A 27,989-nucleotide genomic window follows, 5' to 3' on the forward strand; every position below is an offset into this window, starting at 1 on the left:
GTAGGGGCGCTCTCCCGTGTGGCTGCGCACATGTTGCTTGAGTTTGAAACTCGTAATGAACACTTTTGGGCAGAGATGGCACTTGAATGGACGTTCCCCTGAGTGCGTGCGCAGGTGAGCCATCATGTGTCCCTTTTTCTTGGTCTTGTAAGGGCAGAGCTCGCAGAAATGCTGCAAGCCATTTGCACACACAAGCGACCGGTACTGCTCTTGGGACCCCAAAGGCAAGGAACCTGCAAAGTCACAGGAGACATGGGAAGGCGATGCAAATGAAAACACTTCTCTCAACTAAAGTGCTAGACCTGGCAATCAAAAAGGATTGCCACAACTGTAGGCAATATACGTGATAACCTAACACGCATGCTATAACCCAACACACACATTATTGGTATGGCAACAGTAGCCCGATACAGTACATGTCTCACATCAATTCCTATCTCTGTAAACATACATTACTAACCTGAATACATACAAACCCCTGCTGGGTATAATAAAAGTCGGATTTGGTATGCAACTTTGATGTTATGCCTAAATAGTCAAATAACTTTGTATAGGTAGCACTACACTGTGCACTCGGATACTAAACTAAGAATTACATGTTTTCTGGCATAAAAGGACTTCAAAAATGCAGCACAACAAAAAGGATTAGGTGAAATGCAAACACATGAAGCATATAAAATTAAATACGAACATTAGTGCAAGAAATCATGAAAGAAAATGAGCAACAAATGAACGGGAAAAAATAAACAGCATTTATACAAGTTAGAATGGTGCCAAGTTTGCTTATGGAGGAGAAGAGAGTCACATTTCTGTGCATACAACAAAGAATTTCGAGTTATAAGCGCGAAGGGACACAGACGAAGACTAGGAGCAGATAAGTGGAGCACTAGTCTTTGTCTGTGTCCCTTCATGCTATAAACTAGAAATATGTTACCATACCAACTCGCCCAACTTTCCATTATTGTTCAACAAAGGATTGTTTTCCGTATCAGTGCACTGCTAACTTTTTTTTATGATCGTTTTAGAAGTGATTGTATGAAAACAAAATGCAACTAGTACAGTGCAGAAGGTGACCTATTCACCAACTTCTGCTTCCTTCACAAACACTACCACATATACAGCTCTGAACCTGAATAAACAAACAACTGTGTAACTATGCATAGCTCACCATCCTGAATGAATACAACCTCCAGGCTGGCTATACATAGAGATACAAATTAGCAAGCCCCTTTGATTTGCCTAAACAGTCAAAGTATATTGTGTAATACTGCACAATGCACTCACTTGAGTACTACGCACTATTTTTGTATCACAGTACTTTTACCATGCAACACAACAAAAGCACCGACTGATATATAAACACATGGAAAAATATGTAAAAGAAGTAAACAAGACATAAGAACACAAAAACAAGAAACATTCCTGGAGGTGAGAATGACACTATATTTGACGATGGAAGAGAATACAGCCACATTTTTTGCATTAAGGAAGGGAATGTTTGTTTGAGGGTGGCACTGTAAACATAGTTCACTATAATTCATTTCTCGATGCAGAGAAAGCAAACGCTGCTGCAGAGTGCTGGAGATAACTTATCTACAAATTAGTTTTTCTCAGTAACACTGCCACACCCTCATGCACTGCGTTAGCAGACTTGTGAAGACAGGTGCAATACCGTCCCATGGGCTACGTTGATGAAACTACATTCTCTACCAGTACATTGCAGTGTCCTTTTTCAATACGCCAATGATTACAACTTGGTGACTGCAATAGAACCCGTTCATTTCTTTCAGGATTCCAAGAGACAAACAGGGCAGAAGGAAGAATGGAAATTTCACATGAAACAAACACAGTTACATCACCATCACAGTGTTTAATCAATTTTTTAAGGATGCTGCAATTGAAAGAATGTAGTGCCTGTACAACAATTCCTCGAGTTGTTTATTTACTCTCGCGCTTATTTGCCAACAGATAACACTGTTCAATCAACAATAAATCAAACTGCTATGTCAAGTAACACGGCAAACAGGTAGATGCTTTCCGAGAAGCTCGTGAGATGAATTTCTGGTGAAGTCCAAAGCACGCATCATCTTGAATGCACTGTAGAAGGAATCGACGCATCTGTAACAACACAGAGATCACTGTTAAAGCCAGCATGAATGCAAACAGCACACTCACACAAACTTTTTTTTCCTTTGTATCGATCAACTTATTCAGGCTAGAGACAGACAGCAACAATTACCGATACAATGTTGTTACATTTATGTATTATAAACAATTCTTCACTCATGCAAAACATACTTAGTTGAGCCAACTTCCCAGGCTTCACCATTTATCAAAAGCTGCAGAAGAAAAATTTTTAAGTTTATAAATTTGAAGGAAGAAGAGAGTTGGCACATATGGCGCCCCAGTCTCAAGCTTGCATTTCATTGTTTACTTGTTATATCACGGACGAGCAAACAAAAATGCAATGTGTATTTTAGGAGAACCAACACGTGTAAAGCATTGCTTTGGTTTTGGGCAAAGCACTAAAAAAAAATGCCAGACCTCCTTTATCCCGACATAGCCATGAAGTCACAGCGCCCTCTAAAGATTCTTAGACAGTGGCATCAAGTTTCCCTCACAATATTAGGAACTCTAATATGTGAGGAAACTAGGAACCTCTCAGTGCAATCAAATAGTGTAGTCACTGGATTCAAGCTGAGAAGATGTCGCAGTGCAAGTTATGTTAACAGGACGATGGGCCCTGGACCTCACTTACAGAGTGCAACCGTGTCAAAATAGAGTACACTTAACTTTAGGTTACATTTTATACACTTCAAGCTGCTCTGCGTAGGGTGGTTCGCAATAAATTTTAGTATACGCATGTGCACTTTGCTGCCTAGCACCACAACCGCATGGTCGTGCTCTGCGACATGTCTACCATGTCTGCTCATGCCAAGATACGTCCATGCCTCTTAGTTTGGTGTAACAGCACACGTTTGTTTCACCAGTTAGATTAATATTTCATTTAGAGTGCATATACATTGACAGCCCATATAGAGTTAAAAACGGCAAAATCTCAGGAGCAGTGCTTCGTTAAAGGTCCTGGGGCATCCACAAACTGTTGTTTAATGGGCGAGATGCGTTCACTACACCGCTGTACGATAAAATCAGTTCACATATTAATGCAAACACAATTTGCAAGTGACTGAAATCAAAACACGCTGTTACGTCAGCCGTTTCACCATTTCAATGTCGCAGCACCAAATTACCCTAGATTAGGACCAATTTCCCTATTTTTCTAAAGGATGCATAAGATCTCTAGATTCAAGAAAAGTTTTCCACAGTTGGCAGCACTCCATTTTGAGGACAATACAAGCCATACTAAAGTGCTCAACTCATCAAAACTGATTACAGATACCATATTGTGACATTTGAGAAGCAAATAACAACATTGACAGGAAACAAGCCCAACTTTCATCCAGTCGACCGTTCACCATATTTATTGATCACAGGTAAAAATTCAAATTAAATTACGGGGTTTTATAGCCAAAACCACAATACGATTATGAGATACACCGTAGTGGGGGCTCCAGAATATTTGGACCACCTGGGGTTCTTTAACGTGCACCTAAATTTAAGTACGCGGGTGTTTTCGCATTTTTCCTCCATCGAAATGCGGCCGCCGTGGCAGGGATACGATCCTGCGACCTCGTGCTTAGCAGCCCAACACCACAGCCACTAAGCCACCATGACGGGTTGATCACAGGTTGATCACCGGTTGATCACAAGTTGATCAAATACAGGTGTACCCCCCCCCGTTCAGGAGATATTATACTTCCAATGAGATATAGTTCCAGGAAAGTTTATTTACACTACAGTGGCCAAAGACTTTCATAATAAGATGAACCCTGAATAAGATGAACCAAGCCACTTTCATAATAAGATGAACCCTGAGGTTTTCAGCATAGCTACAAAGTCACAGCAGTGTATAGAATGGATAGTGGGGTAATATTTCCCTTTAACCCTTTAACTGCCACTACCGAGATAACTCGTGAAACCACCCATGTGCACCCCCTGCTACTCCCGAGTATTAGTGTCGCATAAACTCACTCCCTGCCACTCCCGAGACAACTCGTGCAAAAAAAAAAAAAAAAATTTCGTTCATGTCCCACCATCTATGGAGAGGTAACCTATATACATAGAACTTCAGGGAGAGGGCGGCGCTGCCACGGACGGACGCGCATGGAGACCGTCGAAGCTCAGGGAGGAGGGCGGCAGAGAAGCGCATTTGGCCTTGGCTACGCCATTGCTTCGGTGGCTCCACTCACCCTCCTTCTCAACTCCCTCGTAGCTCCCCCACCTTCGACTGTCACCGTGCGCGCCTGCCGTGCCAGCGCCACTGCTCCCGCCGGCTGGACGCCAGCTTAGCCCGCTCCCTGAAATTTCGTTTCCCGCCGTTATCGGGAAGTTGGGCGGACTGGGCCTCCGCCGTTGCTTCTCTCTGCACTTATCTCTTTATATGCCCTGTGAAGTATCATGGTGCAATACTAGCATGAAATTTCCACTGAACCAACATGAAAAAAAAAAAAAAAATACACGGCAGGGGGTGAGGAGCAGTCAGAAAAAAACCCGGCAGTGAAAGGGTTAAAGGGACTGACAACCGATTTTTACGGACCCAGTATTTTACAGCGCGACGAAAAGCGCACCCTCGGTAGTGTTTCCACCTGCAGCGCTCACTTACAAAAGTGCATGGATATTTTTTAAGCAGAATTTTTCGATCTGAGCAGCTTCTAAAAAAAATAGAGTCCATCTTCCAGCAACGCTGAGGAGTGATAGCGATGCCTAAAGCCTGCCTCGCAAATTGTGAATGTCGCCCATCGTCCTGCTTTTACTTGAGGGAGAGCAACTGTGGATAACCACCTATATTGCCAACTTTCCAACCACTTTTAAAGGTAAATAGACTGGTACAATAGGTTTGCATTGTTGTACAGACGTTTCATATAGTTGTACCGCGTTTTTTCCCAAGCACACGCCTACGTCATGGCTGGCTCGCCCCCAGCATCGTTATTCTGTCAATAGCTGAGCCAAGCCAACTCATCGAAAATGAAGGTGAAGGCAGCGCCACTTTTGTGCTCACTACGCACGAAGTCTTATCTGCGCAATGCAAGTTAGAAAAAACTTATAATAGAAAGAATGTTACTGCATTTCACTATTATTACAAATACCCGGAACCGTATACACTAGTAGAAGATCACGAGGTGAACTTTATAAGTATGTTCATGTTTTTGCCGCGTGGGGCGCCAAAGGTCATTTTTCGCGAGTGTTACTGAAGAATTACAAATATAAACCCACGTTCAATGAGAAAAACAGGGCCCATTCTAGCCAATACGATAGACGACCTTTCCATCGGCAAGGTTATCTTAATTGATGTTCTGAGCGGTTGTCTCTCCCTTTCAGTGATATTCTATGAAGCCCTGTGCGTGCAAGGGCCAGAACCCTTTCGATGCAGTAGAGAAACCACATAAATGAATCAATCGGTTTTTCTATAAGAAACTGTGTGCCCTTAACAATGAGCGCTCCTTCCCCATCTGTGACAAGGCATGTGGTATAAGTAGGGCTCTGTTTTTTCGGATAAATCCAATAAACACTCGCCGGTAAAATTTTTGACAATTCGGATTTATCTGATACACTCCGATTTTATGGCCAATGTGGTCCTGTTCTGTTCTATATTGAAAGGGCATGTTCTAAGCAGTCATTGGTACATCGACCTGTTTGGTCGATATAAAGTTTACCTCACGTCAACAGTATCTCGTAGACCACACCCTTCGCACATTTAACAAAGGGCTTGTTGCGCATGGAGCGACAGACGTATGACCGCTCAACGACTGTCGCAGACCTTCATGAATACTACGCTGCTGTCACTGAAAAGTAGACACAGACACTTCAGAGGAAGCTTTTCGATGCACTCCAGTGCACCAGAGAATAGTTTTGGTATAGTGTTGAAATTGTGAATCTAAATATCAAGCATGCATTAACCCGCGCGTTCGAAACCTATGCGGCGATATTTAACTTAGTGTTTCATGAAACTGACGACATGAGCCAACTCATGAAAGATTTTGCAAACTATCAGAACTAATTATTCAGTAACATTGTTAAACCCCTGTCGCTTTGGAGACTTCACACTGTCCAGTGGCCAGTGCTTTGTCGCTGCGCGCCGAGTCTTCTAGAGTAAATGTTAAAAGGGCAATTTCAAAGCTGAGAATCACCAATCGAAAGGAGCGTGCTTCCATCAGTGACAGCAACCTCGTAAAGTATGATTGCGTCAATTACAACAAGCTCTACGGTTGTAATATGCACAAACGTAGGGGCTTTGTATTTAAGTATTTGTGCGTTCAAACCTTCCAGACAACAAAAATACGCTTCGTGCGTTCTGATGTTTTCGTGTTCACATATCATTTCATCTAAGATTTTGGAGTATTGAGAATAATGCATAATTTAACTCTCGAGTTTCGGACAATTGGTGATTTACGAGAAATACAACTCCGATAAACTCCGAATTTCCGCCAGAAAATAAACTCCAAAAAACACCCTCCGAATTTCAAGAAAAATAAACTCCGAAAACACGGAGCCCTAGGTGTAAGAAGCACTCCTTCCGTGAAAAGGATGCAGCGCAGTGGGTGTAGGGATACGGCCACACTTCCGAATGACTGCACACATGCTGCTTGAGGTTGGAACTCTGAGCAAATGTATTTGGGCAAAGGTGACAGTCCAAATGGCTATACACAATCCAATTGCTACAATGTCGGCAACACTGAAAAAAGGATACTGTGGCAGTGACCATGGCTGCAACTGCAAAGACTCCTTGTATAGAGGCTGCAGCGTGAATATGAGTGGCGTAACGTCAGGCAGGACGTCCCTGCAAGAACATAGATCTGACAAGTTCCACCATGCAGTTCACCAGCTGTGCTCCGTTTTCGTTTGAAACATGGTCGGTCAGGGAGCAGCCAACAGTTTCAAAGACGATCGATCCTCTGTGGTCTGAAGAAACGACCACGATGCAGAAAATAGCCCAGAACAGAGTTGGTGCTTCCTAGAAGACATTCTGAGGATTTATGAACCAAAACCACAATCTAATTACGAGGCACACATAGTGGACGACTACAAATTCATTTTGAACAGCTGGAGATTTTTAAAGTTTACGTAAATTTAAGAACACAAACATTTTTTCATTCCGCTCTCAACGAAATGCGGCCACCAAGGCAGAGATGAAACACGCAACCTCTACTTCAGCAGCCCAATGCCTTCGACTAAAAGGCCACGCCGGGTCTCGCGCCAATCCGCCTTTTGCATAAAAAGTAGCACCATCTCCTCTCTCCTCTTCCTGCGCTGCCGTTTACTCTGTTCTGTCGACTTCGTCTCCTCCTACGCTGTGTGCTGAACTAGCATACGCTCTCCGGATCAAATGCTGTCGCTACGTATTGCTCGTATTTTGATTGGAATATTTTCATGTTATATTATGACGGGCTGCCGAAACATCAAGAGAAGGGTGTCTAAATGTCGTTGTGCTTGGGTGGCTCTACTATTAGCGTTGAGACACTGTGCTGCGCCGCCCTCCGGCGTTGGTTTATTTACCGCCGTCGCCTCCGCGCTACAGCAGCTTCAGGCCCTCGTCGGCCAGTGGCCAACGCGTATAGCGGGCCTTTACTGCTACGACTAGGCTGCGAGAGCGAATGATCGACCAGCAGTATATATATGATCGAATTACATATGTAATTACACAGGTTTCACAGGCTTAATTGTGAGCTACCGATCCATCGGCGGGAGCGGTCCGGCGAAAAAAAGGATCCAGTGGCTTCGCTTGCTTGCAGATCATCTTACGCAGTTTTGTACGATGCCCTGTAAGTGCCCACAGCTGTGTAAGTGAGCACGCCGTTTCGCTCTGCCAAGATAAGCAAATAGCAACGTGTTTTCTGGACGCGCATGAGACCGCAGCCACGAGCAAAATGTGGCGAAACGGACCTGACAAGAGAGCGCACTCTCCCCGCCATTCAGACACAAGCGAAAGACAAGTCGACTAGTCAAATACAGTCAAATCGAGCTGTGCTCCAGCTATCGTCAGCCGCCGCAAACATACCGAGATAACAGCGCACAACACTTCACGGTGCTGGCGTCAGTCCAATTCAGTCCAGGCCACGCTGCGGGGCGTTTGTGTTAAGCGTGCTTACGGCGATATTTAAGCTGAACCTTTTGAGCATATCGCTGTATGTTACAAAGCGGTGACGGTACCTAGGCAAAAATGGGCTCTTACCTGCAGAAAGACGAACATATTTGGAGCAACTTTGCCCCTTCAAAAGCAACTACCGTATTTTCCGGTCTATACCTCACACCTTTGCATAAGACGCACCCCCCTCAGAATGGCATTATTATATTATATTAATAGTATTATGTGTAATTTCCAGAAACTTCTTTCCAGAGTGATGAACACATTTTAGGCCAGTCCACGTTCAAGAAAAGCCACACCTCTGATATGCTGGCATAGCACGGAAGTCTCAAGGCAGTCTTTAGGAATTTATGTTGTGGATAGAGAAGCAACCGCTCAGCACACCATGCTGATCCACGTATCGTTCCAGGCGCTGCTATGCTGGCGCCCTGTCTTCCCGTGCACATTAATGGACCGGTTACGATTGCCGACGCCATCTACTGTCAACAAAACTGACCCTGAATGAAACTGAATGAAATGGCGCCTGCGTGGGGCACGAAACCGCTCGGCACACCGTGCTGATCCATGTATCGTTCCAGGTGCTGCTATGCTGGCCCTTTGTCTTGCAATGCACATTACCGGACCGGTTACGATTGCCGACCAGCCACGAGCAAAATGTAGCGAAATAGACCTAACAAGTGAGCGCACTCTCCCCGCCGTTCAGACACAAGCGAAAGACAAGTCGACTAGTCAAATACAGTCAAATCGAGCTGATCCTCGCCTACGTCACTTGTCACAGGACTGCACCAAGCACTACTTAACAGGGAATGAAATTGCGAATGCGTGGGGCACGAAACCACTCGGCACACCGTGCTGATCCACGTATCGTTCCAGGTGCTGCTATGCTGGCCCCTTGTCTTGCAATGCACATTACCGGACCGGTTACGATTGCCGACGTCATCTACTGTCAACAAAACTGACCCGTCACCAACCAACCCTTCTTCGCCACCTTTTCTCCTGCAAATCCAGTTCCGGCGCACACGGAAGTGCCCATCTGGCAACACCGCGCCTCGCCTACGTCACTTGTCACAGGACCGCACCAAGCTCTACTTAACAGGGAATGGAATGGCGCCTGCGTGGGGCATGAAACTGCTCAGCACACCATGCTGATCCAGGTATCGTTCCAGGTTTTGTACATAACCACTTTTACACTTGTTTGTATTGCACCCCCCCTTGTGTAATGCCTTCGGGCCTTCAAGATGATAATAAATGAAATGAAATGAAATCCTCATAGGCAGTGGAGTCAACTTTCCTCTAGTTAATACTATATAAGAAACTTTCTTGTTGAAGGGCCTAGAAATCTATCGATGCAATTTAGAGCTGACCTACTGCAACAAACAAATTTGGTGTTCTACAAAATAAACGGCAAGCCCCTGACCTTTAGGGCTTCTTCCCTGCATGACAGAACATCCGATATTATCTTGCAAACAGAAACGTGGCTGAGCTCGGACATAGACGATAGCGAAGTTTTTCCATCGGTAACCTTGACTTTTATGGGTATGTGTCTATAACAATATGATAAAAACCGTTTTTGGCATTTGTTACAGACCACCTGATAAACAGCAAGCTTTCATTGATTTGCTGTCCCAATCCTTAGCAAACATAAAACACAAGTGCTGAATGCACCACTTTTTCTTTTCGGAGATTTTAATAACCCCTAGATTAACTGGAATATGCTGTCTGTATCAACAGGGACCCTTTCTACTGAAGCGAAACAATTTCTTGAAGTAACAGACGATTTCAACCTCCACCAAGTGATAGCATGTCCCACCAGAGGCAATAACATACTCGACTTACTTCTTACAAGTCACCCGGATGACATTTCCGCCATTACCACGATTCCCGGCTTCAGCGATCATTGTCTCCTGCACGTTGTTATTCGTCTCCCACTGAGTAAAAAATCATCTACCCAAAAACTTATCTCTGACTACCGGAGAGGTAACTATGAGGCTATAAACAGTGGACTAGACTTATTTTGGCGGAATTTTCAGACCACGCATTTGTCACACCCAGTCAACTCCAACTGGGAGCTATTCAGAAACACAATTTTAAACCTAAAGGATAAGAACATACCCACTATTGTCGCAAAATCAGATTATAACAACCCTTGGTTCACTAAACGTGTAAAATCTCTTCTCAAACGTAAAAAAACGTCTCTACAGGAAAGTTAATCAAAGCAATAACACTGCAGCATGGGAAAGGTATCGCATGTGCGTAAAACTGTATATTCAGGAGGTCAGTCAAGCCAAAAATTAATTTAACAGTCACGATCTACTCTCCATTCTCTATATCAAATCAAAATAAATTTTGGCGCATGCTCTATACGAAAGACAGATCTAACACCATTGAACTCGTCGACCTTGATGGTGAACCTATTCCTAATAATGAATGCGCAACCGCCTTAAATAACTACTTTTCTTCTGTATGTACTGCTCCCATTGACGACCCTGACCTGCCCACACTTACTGCTACAGAGCATGCTATGCCAGACCTAGAAATTTACGCGGAGGGCATATTTAACCTAATCAATAGTCTTAAACCATCATCTTCCACTGGCTGTGATGGTATAAGTAGTAAACTTCTGAAGAACACCTATCATGAATCAGCACAAATACTTTGCTTACTATTCAACCAATCGCTAGAAACTGGGACTGTTCCCGGTGACTGCAAGAAAGCTGATATCTTGCCTATCTTTAAATCAGGTGACCGCTCGAACCTTGCCAATTACCGCCCAATCTCCCTTACAAGCATCCCCTCAAAATTACTACAACACATCATAGCATCAAGCCTAATGAAACACCTGGAAGATATTAATTTTTTTCTACCCATTTCAGCATAGTTTTCAAAAGCACTTATCGTGTAATTCCCAACTCGCCGAATTCACCCACGACATTCTGCTTATCATGGTAAGGCCCCTGCAGATCGATGTCGTTTTCTTAGATTATTCAAAAGCTTTTGATAAGGAGCCTCACAAGCTCTTACTGCAAAAACTATCTGGACTTGGAATCTGCAATAACTTACTCAGATGGATCGAACAATTCCTATCTGGGCGCACGCAACACACTTCCACAAACAATTACCGCTCACCTCTTGACGTGCCTTTGGGCGAGCCTCAGGGCGCCTGTCTGTCCCCTTTATTATTTCTAACCTACGTGAATGACTTGCCTACTAGAATACATTGTAAACTACGACTTTCGCAGACGACTGCGTAGTTTACAACACTGTTAACTCCTCTGACGATGTTCTTTGCCTGCAGCGCGACCTCGATGCCATCTCGTCATGGTACGAAAAATGGCACATGCCTCTCTACTTATCGAAATGCACATCGATGCCTTTTACCTAAAGGCACAGTCTCTTTCAGTCCACTTATCGCATTAGCTCTGTCAGCATCAGCACCACTTCATCTTATAAGTACCTGGGTCTTATTTTGACGTCATCACTCTCTTGGATAACACATATCGAAACAAAGCGTCGCAAAGCTGCGTGCTCACTCGGGCATCTACAAAGAAATTTAAAAAAGGCATCCCCAGAAATGAAGAAGTTGGCGTACGTGACATTTGTCCATCCACAACTCGAATTTGCTTCCTCTGTCTGGCATCCATCTCAAGATTACCTAGCCTCATGATTGGAATTCAAGCCACCCGTTTCATCACTTCACATTATTCACGGTACACTAGTGTCACTTCCTCGAAGCAAACAATAGGTCTGCCAACACTGAAGTCCCGCTGCATCATATCTCGTCTTGGTTTGCTGCACTCCTTCTTTTACAATCCACGCTCAAGGCACCACCTTCTTAAACCACCATTGCGAACTTCCTCTCCCATAAGTCACAACTCTGCCATAGCGCGTTTACCCAGCTGCTCATCTGCCATGACCACTTCCTTCTTTCCTGATCCAATTGTTTATAGGAATGGGCTCCCTGACCACTTCGTTACCTGTACTGACCGCAAAAAATTTCGTGAATACCTAACAAATCACTTTGATTGACTTTCTGTTCCCAGTGCACATCGTTCATGAACCCATCATAAACCACTTGGAATAGTCTACCCTTGTCAACTCTTCCACCTAGTGTTTTTATGTTCGCGAACGTATTGCCGTGTTGCTTCTTTAAATTCGTAATTTTTGTTTGATCGTTTAAAGTCGTACAAAATCAGCAGTGTTATTTTTTGTTTTGTTGTTGTTTTGTACATAACCACTTTTACACTTGTTTCTATTGCCCCCCCCCCCCCCCTGTGTAATGCCTTCGGGCCTTCAAGATGATAATAAATGAAATGAAATGAAATCCTCATAGGCAGTGGAGTCAACTTTCCTCTAGTTAATACTATATAAGAAACTTTATTGTTGAAGGACCTAGAAATCTATCGATGCAATTTAGAGCTGACCTACTGCAACAAACAAATTTGGTGTTCTACAAAAGAAACGGCAAGCCCCTGACCTTTAGGGCTTCTTCCCTGCATGACAGAACATGTGGCTGGACAGGTGGCGCTTCTGCCTAAACGATGCACCACAGTGCACACAGGAAAAGGAACGGTCTCCGGTGTGGCAGCGCAGATGGCGTGTCAGGTTGGTAGCCTGAGGGAATGCTTCCGGGCACAGGTGGCACATGAAGGGACATTCGCCTGAGTGTGTACGTATGTGTTTGTTCATGTCGGACTTCCTCTTGGTCTGGTAAGGGCACAGCCGGCAGGAATGCTGCAAGCCATTCACAGACACAAGCGACTCGTACCGCTCTTGGGGGCTTAAAGGCAAGGAACCTGCAAAGTCACAGGAGACATGGGAAGGCGATGCAAATGAAAACACTTCTCTCAACTAAAGTGCTAGACCTGGCAATCAAAAAGGATTCCCACACTTGTAGGCAAAGTATGTGATAACCTAACAGACATATTATAACCCAACACAAATATTACCGTTGTGGCAAAAGTTCCTTGATGTAGTACATGTCTCATACAAGTTCCTATTTCACTAAACATATATTACTAACCTGAATCAGGCACGGATCCAGGGGGGATGTCCGGATGTCCTGACCCCCCCCTCAGATTTCTGCATCGCCCCCTCGCTGATAGGGAGATGGCCCTGTCGCAAATAAAATAAGAAAAAATATATGGTCACCAGCATTCTTCAAAAGTATTTTTCGCGAGTACCAGTGATATCAGCCATGTAGAAGTAAAGCTAGCTTGCTGACAAGCTTAGTTGTATTCCGTAGGGGTATGGTGTCGCGAAGTTGCCGTAGTTATTTTTTCTCATGAACACCATTGGACCTCCTGGCGCCGGCCGTGCCTTACTCGACATGTCGGTGGCGTCTAATGAACGAGGGGACGTCCCTTTGCCAAGCACGCCGATGGCCGCGCGAGCGCCTTCGCGCCTGATCAACTTAGTTCCCCCTTGGGGTGTCATCGGTTGCCTCATTGGCTGTCATCGGTTCCGTGACCAACCTGCTTAATGGAAGAGATCTCTCGCTGAAGTGTTCTTATATAAATAATAATAATTAACAGCTAAACTAAGAACTACGCATAGGCAACTTTTTTTTAACTGTAGCACTAATTGTGATCACAGTTGCACGTTGACAATATCCAGTACGAGCACAGTACCGTTCGTACGCTACAAGTTTTTCATTGTAACTTCGCAGTTTTATTGTCGTACATTAAACATGGGAGGCTCAGAGCCGCCGGATCCGTTTATCTGAGTGGGCATTCTCGCGGAGCGGGGCGAAGCCTCGAGCAGCGGCTGCGAAGTGAGGGAGCGTGACGTCAGCGGCCAACGCCAGCGCGCGGGCGTTGGCCGCTAACCACGTGATGCCATGCAGATGCGCGCCTTGTGTAAAAGGATGACGTCACGTGGGAAACAAAACATGAAGACGCTGGCTCGCGCTCTCGGCTACTACGCCACATCGTTCTTGTAGGTGGCGTCGTGAGTCTTCTTCATACTCGGTGATTCGCATATCGTAAACAACTAGCGTAGTGGTTGCCGCGTTGAAGCTCCAAAGCAAACGAAGGTGTCTCAACCGAACACAAAGAATCTCCTTAAGGAAATCAAGGTGTCCCAATAGAACTCCGAAGACGGACCCGTGCTTACGCATTTATAACGCACCTGGAACAGATCATCCCAAATTTTATTTTAAGAAACAATACAGGCTAGATATACCGAGTGTTCAAAATTAAGCTTTATGGTTTTCTTAAAATTAGGCACTGGGAGGCACGTGAAGACCACCTGCGCAAATAACTTATGTGGCCAGGGGGACACAAAGTGAGATGATAATTATCGCTGTCAGCAGCCGAATCAACTAAAATTGAATAATTAACGTTTTGACTGAAATATGTATGTATGTTTGTATTCGAAAGTTCGAGGCAGTCGTGTTTCTACACAGTTTCACTTGGAAGAATTATTCTAGCATTTTTGTGCTCCGAGATATCCAACTCCAAATTTTAATTGTCGTTCGCATGATTAAGCATGCAAGAGAGTCAGGATCGGCGCAAAGCTCCTCCCTGACGTGACGCGACTGTTGCGTGCGGCGTTTAGTCTGACAACAGGACGGAGGCATTGGAAAAGATAATAACTGTCCCCCTTCCCCTCACGGCTGGCGAAAAAAAAAAAAATCGAAGAACCCGTAACCGCTGTGGTAACACGCGACCGCGCAGCCTGTAAAGATGGAGGCAGCTGCCATGCCGAGATAATGGGGCGAGCGGAGAAGCGCGAGGCCAGTGCGCGGGCCTATGGTGACTAGACGACCGGCCATGGTCCTTGCCTGGGCTGCGCAAATTAAGTGACTGCTGATTTCGAAGTCATCATCAGCATCATCATCATCAGCCTATATTTATGTCCACTGCAGGACGAAGGCCTCTTCCTGCGATCTCCAATTACCTCTGTCTTGCGCTAGCGTATTCCAACTTGCGCCTGCGAATTTCCTAACCTCATCATCCCACCTGATTTTCTGCCGTCCTCGACTGCGCTTCCCTTCTCTTGGTATCTATTCTGTAACCCTAACGGTCCACCGGTTATCCCTCCTACGCATGATGACTCCGATTTCGAAGTATTGTAAGTTTTATTGAAATCAAGATCAACAACTGCACCATCAACAGCAGAAACCTTTTTAGCTATGCTAAGGATTATTTCATACTTCCGCTTTAAGTTTGGTGTTGTCACGCACAAATCTCATGACAACACTTCACCCATCAAGATGTCAATGCCCTAAATATGTTCAAAATGCCTCCCTTCCACAGCAACGCAAAGCATAAACCACTCTCGCGTGGACTCGATAACTCTGCGCAGTACGACAATTGAAATTTGGAGTCGGATAACTCGGAGCACGAACACGCTAGAATAATTCTTCCGGCTGATACTGTGTAGAAACGCGACTGTCTCTAAGTTTTCAATACAAACATACCCACCTACTGCAGTCGACAAAAAATAATTGTTCAGTTTTAGTTAATTGGGCTGCTCACAGCGATAATTATCATCTCACTTTGTGCCCCCCTGGCCATATAACTTATTTGCGCAGGTGGTCTTCGCGTGCCTCCCAGTGCCTAAATTTAAGAAAAGCATAAAAGCTTCGTTTTGAACACCCTGTATTATCAGGCACAGCCGCCAAGCACATGGCTGTATTAGGTAAAGTCCTTTTCCTATAAGCTCAGAGAAACTGAGACCTGGCTTCGCTACAGGTCTTCTTCCTCTTTCTGGGGTTTTACGTGCCAAAACCAGTTCTGATTATGAGGCACGCCGTAGTGGGGGGCTCCAGATTAATTTTAACCACCTGGGGTTCTTTAATGTGCACTACAAGGCAAGCACACGGGCGTTTTTGCATTTCGCCTTCATCGAAATGCGGCCACCGCGGCCGAGATTCGGTCCCGCGACCTCGTGCTCAGCAGCACAACGCCTGAGCTGACTGAGCCACCATGGTGGGCTACAGGTGTTGCTCTAGCCGTATAAAACGTGGGTTTATCGTGAGCAGAAACGGTGAATTTCGGTAAATTAGAAAGACTACTATCATCATCATCATTGAGAGAAGCTGACCCCCCCCTCAGAAAAAACCTGGATCCGCCCCTGACCTGAATACATACAAACCCCTGCTGGCAATCATAAAGTTCGGACTTGGCATGCAATTTTGATTTCTTGCCTAAATAGCCAATTTACATTTTTATATATAAAACTACACTGTGCACTCAAATATTAAACAAAGTATTACATGTTTTCTCGCATAGGACTTGTAGAATGCAGCACAACAAAAAGCATTAACTGATATTTAAACACATGAAGCATATAAAATTAAATACGAATATTAGTCCAACAAATTATGAAAGAAAAGGAACAACATAAGAAAGAAAACATTATAAACTGACCATTTATATAGGTTAGAATGGCACAAAGTTTGCTGACGGAGAATAGAGCCACATATTTGTGCTTACGACAAAGGACTGCTTGTCTGTATTAGAGCACTGTAAACTTTTTTCATGGTTATTTTACAAGCACTTCAATGGAAACAAAATGCAACCAGTACACAGTGTTGAAGTTGACTTATTAACCAATTTGTGCTTCTGTTACAGACACTGCCACATATACACACCTGAATAAACACCAATCTCGCTACGTATAACTCACTGTTGTCAATGGATACAACCTCCAGGCTGGCTATACATAGAGGTCCAAATTAGCAAGCCACTTTGATTTGCTTAAACAGTCAAAGTACATTTTGTAATACTGCATAATGCACTCACTTACTAAATTGAGTACTAAACACTATTTTAGCATCAGAGTACTTTTATCATGCAACACAACAAAAGTACCAACTGATACATAAACATATGAAAGAATATATAAAGAAAGCGAACAAGACAAAATACAAAAGACATAAGTAAACAAATCAAAAAACATTCCTATAGGTGGGAATGACACAATCTTTGATGGTGGAAGAGAATACAGCCACATTTCTTTGCATTAAGGAAGGGAATGTTTCTTTCTTAGTGGCACTGTAAACATTTTTCGCTATAATGTTTGCCTTGGTGCAGCGAAAGCAAACTCTGCTGCAGAGTGCTGGAGATAACTTATCTACAAATTATTTTGTGTCATTGACACTGCTACACTCTCAAGCACTGTCTTAGCAGATCTGTGAAGACAGGGGCAATGCCGTCCCATGGATTACCTTGATGAAACTGCATTCTCTACCAGTACATTTTACTGCCTTGTTTTCTTTACCACAATGATTACAACTTGGTGACTGCAATGGAACCCATTTGTTTCTTTCATGATTCCAATAGACACACCAGGCAGAAGGAGCACTTGAAATTTCACTTGACGCAAACACAGTCACATCACCATCACAGTGTTAAATCAATAATAAATCAAACTGGTATGTCATGTAACAGGGCAAATTGGCGGATGGTTTCTAAGAAGCTTGTGAGATTAACTCCTGATACAGTCCAAAGCAACATCCTCTTTAAAGCACCCTAGGAGGAATCGACGCATCTGTAACAGCACAAAGATCACTGTTAAAGCCAGCATGGATGCAAACAGCATGCTACACAAACTTTTCCCCTTTGTATCAATCAATTTATTCAGGCTAGGGACAGAGTGCAACACTTACCAATCTGATGTGATTATATTTATGTATTAGAAACAATTATTCACTCATGCAAAACATACTTAATTGAACCAACTTCACAGGCATCGCCATTTATCGAAAGCTGCAGAAGAAAAATTGCAAACTTGATAAATTCGCAGGAAAAAGAGAGCTGGCACATATGGCGCCACTGTCTCAAGAGTGGATTTTATTGTTTACTTCTTATATCATGGATGAGCTAACAAAAATGCAATGTGTATTTTAGGAGAACTAACACTTGTAAAACATTTCTTTGCTCAACTGTGATCACGTTCTCAGCAGAGCATCATAAAAAAAAGCCACACCTCCTTTATTCTGGCAAAGCCATAAAGTGGATGCACCCTGTAAAAGATTCTCAGACAGTGGGATCAAGTCTTCCTCAAACTATCAGGAACTCTAATGTGTGAGGAAACTAGGAATTTCTCAGATCAGTGCAATCAAATAACGTAGTCACTGGACTCAAGCTGAGATGATGTTGCAGTGCAAGTCATGTTAACAGGAAGCTGGGCCCTGGGCCTCCCTTACAGAATGTAACAGTGTTAAAATAGAGTACACTTCACTTTAGGTTACATTTTATACACTGCAAGTTGCTCTGCGTAGGGTGGCTGCCGTAAATTTTAGTATATGCATGTGCACTTGGCTGCCTAGCACCACAACAGCACTGTCATGCACTGCACCAAGTAAACCATGTCTGCTTACGCTGATGCAACAAAACAATTTATCAAACAAATTGTAGTTGGACAAATCATCAGAAGATGTCGCTTCTCTCAGCTTTGCTATTGCTGGTAATGGCTCTGGTAACTTGGTAACCCATAAACGAGAATTTTGCACAACCGCTTCATGTGCAGTCAGTGCAAGACACTCATGCCAACAATGCTGAAATGTCTTCCGAACGGCAAGACAAGCCAAAGACATCGGAGTTACCGAAATCAATTGCCAAAACTCATGACTTAACATTGTTTAGAAAAAGGACCTACTCTGATTAGCACATCGACAGAAGCTGCACTTTCCATGGAATTCATCACTCGCAAATTAAATTTAAGAAATTACTCCATCTTCCGCTAAAGGCTAAAGAGATGGTACCATGTGTGGATGCGAAGCAGCGGGGAGATGGTTAGCTTGAGCGGGAGATGGTTTCGCGGCGGCAGCCCGAGCGCTCAACGCGGCGCTGCACAGGAGAGAGAATGAGACGCGCGCGCTCCGTCATTTTCATACCGAGGAACTACCGTGGCGCCCCCTGCGGAGTATGCAGCTGTTGCACCCCCTGTCGTGCGTGCCGCTCCGCATTCCTAGAGGAGAGAAAGGGGGGAGCGTAGGAGAGGAGAGAGAGGGGGAGGGGACGCGCATGAGCTGTGGGGGTGTGGCACACGGGCGCCGCTCCGTAGAAGATTCCTAGAGGAAAGAAAGGGGGGAGCATAGGAGAGGAGAGAGAGGGGACGGGCACGCGCTCTGAGGGTGTGGCACGTGGGTGCTGCTCCGTAAAGGATTCCTAGATGAGAGTAAGGGGGGAGCATAGGAGAGGAGAGAGAGGGGACGCACATGCACTGTGGGGGTGTGAGACGTGGGACAGACAGACAGAGCCGTCAGCAACAAATGCTTCGCATTTAAAACGTTCTAAGCTGCATTCACTATTGATACTCCACAGTTGATACCCATCAGCTTGCAGGAATGAATCCAACTACCATATTTATTCGAATATAAGGCGAGGATTTTTTCCCAGAATCCTAAGCCTCGAAGTTACCCCCTGCCTTACATGCAAATTTTTCCTTTAGGTGTGGCTTCACGGCAGCGTGACTTTCACTTTATAGTGTGGCTTTATGGCAGCGCTCACCGCAATGTCATTGTGGCAAACTTTTCTTCTTCTGGCGCGTCGCCAGTCCAGACATGAGCGAGTAGTGGGGGACGTTTGAGTGAAGTGAAAAAAGAGGAGGTGAAACAATTAAGTAGATCAGGTGAAGGGACGTACAAATAAAGCCCCAGTGTTCTTAACTGTGCTTGATGGTTCCACAGTTAATGGTGACTTGAACTACGAATGCAACCTTCAATGGATTACCATGAGACTCTAGACAACCTCAACCCCGCTCCTACCTCTGCAACCGGTCAGGTACCTTCTACAGGTGTTATAGGAGCTACAGCGACCATTACACTACCACAGCTATGGCTTGCTGATCCCACGCTATGGTTCACACAAGCTGAGAACAAGTTCCGCAGTAATTGCGTCACATTGGAAGTTTGCAAGTATGAACTCCTGCTTGAAGCATTGCCGCTGCAGGCCATGGCCGAGATATGCGACATCCTCATTCAGCCACGTGATGAAACTCCTTATTTGACAATCAAAGAAACTCTTGTTCACCATCTCGTCCCATCTGCACTTTGGCGTATTCAGCAGCTCCTGAACAATGAACAACAGCTCCTGAACCTGGCAACGTTCAACACGCGCACCCTCTCGAGTGAGGCTAGCTTAGCAGGACTATTTGAAGAATTATCAGGCATTTCCTGGGATATTATTGGCCTTAGTGAGGTTAGAAGAACTGGTGAGGCTTACACAGTGCTGACTAACGGCCCCGTCCTCTGCTACAGAGGTCTTCCAGATAAGAAAGAATCCGGGTTAGGATTTCTAGTGCATAACATAGCGGGCAACATTGGTGAATTCTACGCATTAATCAGAGGGTAGCAGTCGTCGTAATAAAGCTGAATAGGAGGTACAAAATGAAGGTAGTACAAGCCAGTCACGATGATGAAGAAGTAGAACAGTTTTATGAAGATGTTGAATTAGCAATGAGAAAGGTGCAAATGCAGTATACTGTAGTCATGGGCGACTTCAATGCAAAAGTGGGGAAAAAGCAGGTTGGTGAGCAAGCAATTGGCAACTACGACATCAATTCTAGGAATGCAAGAGGAGAGATGGTAGAATTTGTGGAAAGGAATAGGCTCCGAATAATGAATACATTCTTCAGGAAGCGCAGCAACAGGAAGTGGACCTAAAAAAGCCCTAATGGAGAAACAAGGAATGAAATAGATATCATGCTCTCCCCGATCCAAGCATAGTGCAGAATGTAGAAGTGTTAGGTAAGGTAAAGTGCAGTGACCATAGCTTAGTGAGGTCTAGGATTTCTCTCCATTTGAAGAGAGAAAGAGTGAAATTAGCCAAGAGGAAACAGGCCAACCTAGACGCAGTAAGGGTAAAAGCAGACCAATTCAGGCTGGTGCTCGCAAACAAATATGAATCTTTAGAACAGGAAGATGAAGATAACATAGAAGTAATGAATGAAACCATAACTAGGCTGATTTTAGAAGCAGCAATTGAAGTGGGAGGTAAGGCACCAAGGCAACCAGTAGGTAAGCTCTCCCAAGAGACAAAGGACCTAATAAAGAAACGACAAAACATGAAAGTGTCCAACTCAAGAGATCAGATAGAATTCGCTGAACTGACAAAACTGATCAACAAGAAGAAAGTACGGGATATTCAAAATTATAACGTGGGAAAGATTTAGGAAGCCATAAAATATGGACGCAGCATGAAATTAGTAAGAAAGCATGGCACAGGACAAGGCAAGATGTATGCACTGAAAGATAAGCATGGTAATATCATCAGCAATTTCGATGACATAGTAAAAGCAGTGGAAGAATTCTATACTGACCTGTACAGTGCCCAAAACAGCCAAGCTACTTTCATTCGAAATAGTGATGAACCAGATACAGAGGCTCCTTCTATAACTAGCGATGAAGTTAGAAGGGCCTTGAAAGACATGACCAGGGGAAAAGCTGCAGGAGAAGATGGAATAACAGTAGATTTATTCAAAGATAGAGGAGATATGCTTGAAAAGCTTGCGGCCCTTTATACGCAATGCCTCACAACTTCAAGTGTACCAGAGAGCTGGAAGAACGCCAACATTATACTTATCCATAAGAAGGGATTGTAAAGAATTGAAGAATTACAGACCCATTAGCTTGCTTTCAGTATTGTATAAAATATTCACCAAGATAATTTCCAATAGAATCAGGGCAACACTTGACTTCAGCCAACCAAGAGAACAGGCTGGCTTCAGGAAGGGATATTCTACAATGGATCATATCTATGTCATCAATCAGGTAATCGAGAAATCGGTGGAGTACAATCAACGTCTCTATATGGCTTTCATAGATTATGAAAAGGCATTTGATTCAGTAGAGATACCAGCAGTCATAAAGGCATTACGTAATCAAGGAGTACAGGAGGCATACGTGAATATCTTAGCAAATATCTACAAGGATTCCACAGCTACCTTGGTTCTACACAAGAAAAGTAGCAAGTTACCTATCAAGAAAGGGGTCAGGCAAGGAGGCACAATCTCTCCAATGCTATTCACTGCATGCTTAGAAGAAGTATTCAAGCTCTTAGACTGGGAAGGCTTAGGAGTGACGATCAACGGCGAATATCTCAGCAACCTTCGGTTTGCAGATGACATTGTCCCATTCAGCAACAATAGAGACAAATTAGAACAAATGACTGAAGACCTTAATCGAGAAAGTGTAAGAACTGGGTTGAAGATGAATATACAGAAGACAAATATAATGTTGAATAGCCTGGCAAGGGAACAAGAATTCAGGATCGCCAGTCAGCCTCTAGAGTCTGTAAAGGAGTAGGTTTATCTCGGTCAATTACTCAATGGGGGCCCTGATCATTAGAAAGAAATTTACACAAGAATAAAATTGGGTTGGAGTGCATACGGCAGGCATTGCCAAATCCTGACTGAGAGCTTACCACTGTCGCTGAAAAGAAAAGTGTACAATTATTGCATTCTACCAGTGCTAACACATGGGGCAGAAACTTGGAGGTTAACAAAGAAGCTCGAGAACAAGTTAAGGACCGCACAAAAAGCGATGGAATGAAAAATCTTAGGAGTAACGTTAAAAGACAGGAAGAGAGCGGTGTGGATCAGAGAACAAACGGGAATAGCCGATATTCTAGTTGACATTAAGCGAAAGAAATGGAGCTGGGCAGACCATGTAATGCGTAGGATGGATAACCGGTGGACCAATAGGGTTACAGAATGGATACCAAGAGAAGGGAAGCGCAGTCGAGGACAACAGAAAGTCAGGTGGGATGATGAAGTTAGGAAATTTGCAGGCGCAAGCTGGAATAGGCTAGCGCAAGACAGGGGTAATTGGAGATAGCAGGGAGAACCCTTCGTCCTGCAGTGGACATAATTATAGGCTGATGATGATGATGAACAATGAAGAGCTCAGTGACAGACGTCCAACCCAGTTTCTATGTTCCCTGTAACACCTGACTGGTGACCAACTAGACTCCTTGGACGCAGCCGTATTACATGAGTTGTTTCTACAGCGTCTTCCAGCTAACGTACGAATGGCTCTTTGTCACAGCTCAGCATAAATTCTTGTCGGAACTCACCGAACTGGCCGACCAGATGATGGACGTCGCTCCGGCAGTCATAAATGCTGTCTGTAGATCTCCACTTCCTGAAGTGGATTCCCTTTGGGAAACAGTAAAAGAGCTCGCACCTCAAGTAGCCGAATCGTGTCAGGAATTGCGCAACACTCGCAACTTCAATGATCGACCCTATCCAACTCATCAACCTCTCACGTCACCTTCTATGCAACAGCCGTTCCAACAATCTGAGCGCAGTTTTTGTCACCGAACCTGTGCTACTACCATCCACGTTCTCGTGCCGTGGCTAGTCTATGTGTGTTACCCTGTCCGTGGCACAAGGGAAATGCTCAGGCCGACCGTCAATAACAGCGGTGGGCGATCATGGCCATATATCAAGCCACCTTTTCTACATAATCAACCGAACGACAGGACTGCGTTTGTTGGTAGACATTGGCGTGGAGGTCAGCATAATTTCTGTGCCCAAAGCTGATCAGCGTCTCCACGAAAAGTCCATCCCACTACAAGCTATCAACTCTTCCGTTATCGCACCTTATGAGCACAAGTCTCTTACCCTCGATCTCAGTCTTAAGAGAAGGTTGCAATGGCTATTTTGGATAGCAGACATCCGCTAGGCCATTTTAGGGGCTGATTTCACCAACTTGTGGACATGAGCTGCTGTCGTCTGTTGGATAACACCATGGATCTGTCAGTCAACGGTTTTCTGTCGCACGCTACAGCCCTCAACCCTACTTTCGTCAAACTACCTACCTCATCCTATAGAACTCTACCCAACGAGATTCCGGAGATTACTACACAGTCTCTGATGGATAAAACCCCTAGACACACTGTGACCCATAGTATTGTTACCAGAGGTCCGCCCATCCACTGCTGTCCTTGTAGACTCTTGTCCTGATAAACTTCAAGTTGCTTGCAATGAATTCGAGCATATGTTGCAACTAAAACTCATTTGCCAGTCATCAAGCTTGTGGTCGTCGGCACTACACATGCTACCTAAGAAGGACAATGACTACCCTCTGGTGTTTATCGTGCACTGAATACAGTCACTGTTCCAGGCTGATAACCGCTACCCAATATTCAGGATTCCACTGCCTTTTTAACCGGCACAACAACGTATTCGAAAATTGATCTCGTGATAGCTTCTCACCAGATCCCCGTTGAGCCATCCGACATCTAAAAAACTGCTATAACTACCCCATTTGGCCTTTTTGAGTATTTACGCATGCCTTTCGATTTCAGCAACGCAGCTCAAACTTTCCGCATTTTATAGACGAAGTCACCAGAGGCTTAACATTTTGTTTTTCCCACATAGATGATCTTCTCGTCGCCAGAAATGACGCTGAAACCCACAAAGCACATCTTCGTCAACTTTTCACTCGACTTCGTGATAACGATCGCGTCATCAATGTTGATAAATGTCAGTTTGAGGTTCAAGAGATTAATTTTCTCGGACATAACACCACAAAACATGGCATCACTCCACTGCATGGCACCATGTTTGATGGGGAGGAGAATACAGTCGCATTTCTTTGCATTAAAGAAGGGAAAATTTCTTTGTAAGAGGCACTGGGGCATCATGGACTTTCATGGGCTTCAGCGTACTTTGCTGCTCGGTGTGCTAATTCTAAACAGAAATCAATGATGTAACATATATTTTCAGAATCAGAATTGCATGGAAAAAATTATGACTACTTAAAAAAAATTGCCGAATTTGGTATGTTTTTCGGAAGTTAAATTGGCGGTTAAAGGGTAACAGCCTGCACAAGCTTGCACGATGGTGAACTGCGACGTGCCACAAATTTTCATTGAATCTGAAAGAATCGTACACCGGGCATAAACAGCACAAAAGGAAATGTACCTTGCTGCAAAATGACGGGCAGTAAGAGATGGAACAATGTAAAGTACTCAGCAACTGAACACAAGATACACAGTCTGCATGGTGGCCGGCACTTTTCGCGCCATTAGTGAGCACTGGTTCATCGCTGGGGCCCCAAATCCAGTCACAATGTGTCACAAAGTCCCTTGCTTTCATTGTATAGCATAATGCATCAGCTCGGTGTCTTTAGTATTTACAGCCATGCACTCGAAGTATTGAGTTTTAATCACTGAGCACTGAACAGTGGATGGTGTAGTATAGTGCATACAACCACTGTGACTTTTACATACTGTTCAGGCATAAACAGCAGATAGTCAGTGGAGGTACGTCTTTATACATGCACAGGTATCTTTCTAGCCTCTACTCTCTATCTAGCCGACCAGCCGCGGTGGCTCAGCTAGCTAAGGCGTTGCGCTGCTGAGCACGAGGTCGCGGGATCGAATCCCGGCCGCGTTTCAATGGAGGCAAAATGCAGAAACGCCCGTGCGCTTGCGTTGTAGTGCACGCTAAAGAACCCCAGGTGGTCAAAATTAATCCAGAGCCCTCCACTACGGCATACCTCATAATCAGAAGTGGTTTTTGGCATGTAAAATCCCAGAAAGTAGAAGATCTAGCCATCTAGTAATCAATGCCTTGCCATTGCATCACTCAACAAAAAAGAAAAAATGCATGGACCAGAGCTACATCTGCAGCAATAGCACAGCAGGCAAGAAACAACATACCAGCAAATGTGCACAGATGTTATCAGAGACACAGAGAGAGGGAAATTCCAGCTTGCGCAGTCAGTACTGGATGCATAAATGATGAACATTAAAAGGCTTGAGGGAAGCAATACAAGAAGAAATGTAGCTACACCAAGAAGTCACTCAAAAAAGAAAGAAAGTGGAACAAGAAACAAAGCAATTGTACTACAAAGCACAGCCTGTGCAATGGCAAAGGTTGTTTAAAAAAACCAACGTGAATATATACAGTAGAAGTTTGTTAAACACAAATCGCTTAGACGGAACAGCCTATATATTGGTTGGTTTTGTATTTGGATAATGGAATAAAAAACAAAAAAAACTGTCATGTTATTTTCTAGGCTATCACCATGCAGTCCCCTCAGTGAGAGACAGAGAAACAAGGAAAGGTAGCGAGGTTAAGCAGACGGACTTTGGACTTTCCATTCTGCACAGGGGAGAGGGGACGATTTTCTTTTAGAATTCATGTATCCTCCAAGTTGCAACTCCATAGGTTAGTGAGGAGAAAATGCGTTGATAGCACAATTTCCTATCTTTCGAGGATATAGCATATGTGGTTCAACGTAAGAACATGGTATGAAAAACATGAGTTTTTTTCTCGAAATGAGCTAAATCCAGAAACCGAAACTACGTCAAATTATGCTGCTATGTCAAGCACATATAATCAGCTTTCCTATAAAAACCTATCAGAACGAATGGGGTCAAAAAGCGCCAGCAATACAGGCGCAAAGATACTGTTTCAAATCGAAAGCGAACCAGATCCTGCTGGTGTACGGATCAAAATGAGTCAAAAGTGCTTACCACACAAGGTTATAGAGGCACAATGGCAGTCTCTTTGGAAGTTGTATTTCTGTTTTTTGTTACAACCTACAGTGTGGCTCAAGAAAAAGATCCTGTGAGACCTTACAAATGAGGCTTGCTATGCTTTCAAGCACACGACTTTGCTTTCTCCAAATATTATTCTCAGTATTCACGGAGCATAGCAGTGCCCCAAATTGCCAATGCTCTAATAGCTTTTCTACTGAAATGACATCAGGCCAATCTGAAAGTCGTTTCCAACAAGGTTTTCTGACTAAAACCGCATCGAGTGTGTCAAACGAGCCACATAATTTTTCATTATTGGTCGCTGTAATGTGTCGCTCTAGCTGACATGTAAAACTTATCATATAATTGCTTTGCTAGCATTGCATTTCGGCCCGATATAATTTTTTTTGTTTTTCTAAACGTTTCTTTAGGTGGATTTGCCCCTCTCCCCCCCTCATTTCAAAAAAGAAGAAAAAAAAAAAAAGCTTTTCATATATGTTACAAGCCCGTATATAATAAACAGACACTCTTGATATCGCCATTTCTAACTTCTTTATTCTCATCAGCCCCCTTACCGCGGACTCCCGTCTTGTACTGCTTGAGCAAACTCAAAATATAACGCGCACCCCATTTCTGGTAAAAAGAAATATGAAGCATGGCATGCTTCCGATGCTTGCATTCACGAAAAAGAAGAAGTAAACGTGCATACGTTACCTTCACACAATAGAAATTCGTTCACACAATGTCCGCCGTAAACACGGCTACGTTACCGTCGACGCACATCACGTTGTCCGTGCGCCGTCCATTGCGTTCGACATTCCGCACCTTCTGCAATGAGTCCGCAAACGTAGCGACCTAAGCTTTCGCCCACACCTCAGCTCACTTCGCGAGTTCGTCCGACGGCGCATGGAAATCTCCGGAACGTCAAAAACATGCTCTCACCAGCTGGATATCTAAAATCACTTGGAATGAAACCTGGCACGGGCGCCGTCACAAGCGTACGAGGATCGTATTCTTTCTACGCGCCGCCTCGTGATGCACTGACGGCAGGCTGTTGGCAACGAAGCGAGTGTGGTTTCGCTTTCGTATCTGATTTCGACGGGCAGGCATTTTCCTAATTAAATAAAGCAAAAAAAAAAAAAAAAAGCGATCATTGGCAATCGGGTTAAAACGGTAGGTGAGCCGCCATGCATGATCTGGGATTTCCTGCCGTATGCAATAATTTTATTTTTCTGCAGAGCTTTCTCATGACCATCCATAATTAGTCATGCTGGATGGTCATGAAAAAGTAACCAAAACATTTTCTCAGTAACGCCCCTGTCACGCAGTGATCTTGAAAGACAGTA

General features: G+C 44.1%; 1 long non-coding RNA gene across 1 annotated transcript; it reads right to left on the reverse strand.

The window, feature by feature from the left end:
- Positions 1 to 1,490: 1,490 nt before the first annotated feature.
- Positions 1,491 to 27,626, reverse strand: LOC119465788 (uncharacterized). Its single transcript, XR_005194917.2, has 4 exons — positions 27,358 to 27,626; positions 13,224 to 13,315; positions 12,678 to 12,996; positions 1,491 to 2,118 (listed from the first exon to the last, which is right to left on the reverse strand). It is a non-coding gene; the product is annotated as an uncharacterized LOC119465788 (long non-coding RNA).
- Between the last annotated feature and the right edge of the window lie 363 nt (positions 27,627 to 27,989).

This window comes from Dermacentor silvarum, chromosome 10, assembly GCF_013339745.2.
Source record: "Dermacentor silvarum isolate Dsil-2018 chromosome 10, BIME_Dsil_1.4, whole genome shotgun sequence".
In the NCBI taxonomy this organism is placed as follows: domain Eukaryota; kingdom Metazoa; phylum Arthropoda; class Arachnida; order Ixodida; family Ixodidae; genus Dermacentor; species Dermacentor silvarum.